This window comes from Pan paniscus, chromosome X (genome assembly GCF_029289425.2).
Source record: "Pan paniscus chromosome X, NHGRI_mPanPan1-v2.0_pri, whole genome shotgun sequence".
Lineage (NCBI taxonomy): Eukaryota > Metazoa > Chordata > Mammalia > Primates > Hominidae > Pan > Pan paniscus.
Window position 1 is genome coordinate 139,480,765 of NC_073272.2, and position 2,532 is coordinate 139,483,296.

The following is a 2,532-nucleotide window of genomic DNA, read 5'->3' on the forward strand; positions in this document are numbered from 1 at the left end:
GTGATGATGAGCTTTTTTTCACGTTTGTTGGCCACATAAATGTCTTCTTTTGAGAACTGTCTGTTAATATCCTTTGCCCACTTTTTGATGGGGTTTTTTTTTTCTTGTAAATTTGTTTAATTTTCTATAGATTCTGGATATTAGCCCTTTGTCAGATGAGTAGATTGCAAAAATTTTCTCCCATTCTGTAGTTTGCCTGTTCACTCTGATGATAGTTTCTTTTGCTGTGCAGAAAGTCTTTAGTTTAATTAGATCCCATTTGTCAATTATGGCTTTTGTTGCCATCGAAAAGCATACTATCGATATTGAACTTGAATTGGAAGAGGCGAGTCTGGTCTCAAAATGGAGGTAAAACCACCGCCCGGTCGCCCCCAGCCCAACTCCGGCCGTCGACTGTCGCTGCCAGAGGGAGGAGGGCCATGATCCAAAGGAACCAGAGCAGTTGAGAAAACTGTTTATTGGTGGTCTGAGCTTTGAAACTACAGATGATAGTTTAAAAGAACATTTTGAGAAATGGGACACACTCACAGATTGTGTGGTAATGAGAGACCGCCAAACAAAACGTTCCAGGGGCTTAGGTTTTGTGACTTATTCTTGTGTTACAGAGGTAGATGCAGCAATGTGTGCTCGACCACACAAGGTTGATGGGCATGTAGTGGAACCAAAAAGAGCTGTTTCTAGAGAGGATTCTGTAAAGCCTGGTGCCCATCTAACAGTGAAGAAAATTTTTGTTGGTGGTATTAAAGAAGATACAGAAGAATATAATTTGAGAGACTACTTTGAAAAGTATGGCAAGATTGAAACCATAGAAGTTATGGAAGACAGGCAGAGTGGAAAAAAGAGAGGATTTGCTTTTGTAACTTTTGATGGTCATGATACAGTTGATAAAATTGTTGTTCAGAAATACCACACTATTAATAGGCATAATTGTGAAGCAAAAAGGCCGTTTCTAAACAAGAGATGCAGTTTGCTGGATCACAGAGAGGTCGTGGAGGTGGGTCTGGCAATTTTATGGGTTGCGGAGGAAACTTTGGAGATGGTGGAGGTAATTTTGGCCTTGGTGGAAACTTTGGTGGAAGAGGAGGCTATGGTGGTGGAGGTGGTGGCAGCAGAGGTAGTTATGGGGGAGGTGATGGTGGATATAATGGATTTGGAGGTGATGGTGGCAACTATGGCAGTGGTCCTGGTTGTAGTAGTAGAGGGGGCTATGGCGGTGGTGGACCAGGATATGGAAACCAAGGTGGTGGATATGGTGGAGGTGGTGGAGGATATGATGGTTACAATGAAGGAGGAAATTTTGGTGGTGGTAACTATGGTGGTGGTGGGAACTATAATGATTTTGGAAATTATAGTGGACAACAGCAATCAAATTATGGACCCATGAAAGGGGGCAGTTTTGGTGGAAGACGCTCGGGCAGTCCCTATGGTGGTGGTTATGGATCTGGTGGTGGAAGTGGTGGATATGGTAGCAGAAGGTTCTAAAAACAGCAGAAAAGGGCTACAGTTCTTAGCAGGAGAGAGAGAGCGAGGAGTTGTCAGGAAAGCTGCAGGTTACTTTGAGACAGTTGTCCCAAATGCATTAGAGGAACTGTAAAAATCTGCCACAGAAGAACGATGATCCATAGTCAGAAAAGTTACTGCAGCTTAAACAGGAAACCCTTCTTGTTCAGGACTGTCATAGCCACAGTTTGCAAAAAGTGCAGCTATTGATTAATGCAATGTAGTGTCAATTAGATGTACATTCCTGAGGTCTTTTATCTGTTGTAGCTTTGTCTTTTTCTTTTTCTTTTCATTACATCAGGTATATTGCCCTGTAAATTGTGGTAGTGGTACCAGGAATAAAAAATTAAGGAATTTTTAACTTTTCAAAAAAAAAAAAAAAAAAAAAGGAAAAGCATACTATCTTAAAACAGCCACACCTAAAAACAGATGTCATAAGGAAAATCTATTTTCTCTATCATGACTCTATTAAGTAAGGGCTTTCCAAAGGTAACCATGGAGGATGAGAGGTTGGAATCTAAATAGGTGAAAATTGGAACGAACTCTTGAATAGTTTGTCTTTTCTCATCTGGCTAAATGCTCTCAATTAGAATAAGATACACTGCAATTTATTCTCAAAATGTTTTAATTAAGTCAGAACACAGAGACCTTGATATTTCCATGATTTCATTTTATTCTGGAGATAACAACTAAAATAATTTACATATTAGATTCTTGGCAGTTCATATTTAGTAGTAGTGGTTAGCGAAAGAGGAGGGATTTGTCTTCCAAACAAAACATTGAGGTTGAAAATAGGATAAAGAGGAGCAACATTAATTTAGAACTAGGAAAATTATTTTCAACATCATTTTTAGCGTGCTATCAATTTTTACCAGAAGTTAATATATATTTATGCCAATAAACACTTAGTCACCAGAAATAGCATATGTCTGTTTTTAGAATAGGGGAACTTCTGGGTAGCTAACAACAATGGCAGCCACCTAGGTCCCAATCTCCTAATATCCCTCCAAAATCAATACAGAACAACAAGAG

General features: G+C 39.4%; 1 pseudogene; it reads left to right on the top strand.

The window, feature by feature from the left end:
- Positions 1-342: 342 nt before the first annotated feature.
- On the top strand, positions 343-1,861 carry LOC100994917 (heterogeneous nuclear ribonucleoprotein A3-like; annotated as a pseudogene).
- Positions 1,862-2,532: the final 671 nt, after the last annotated feature.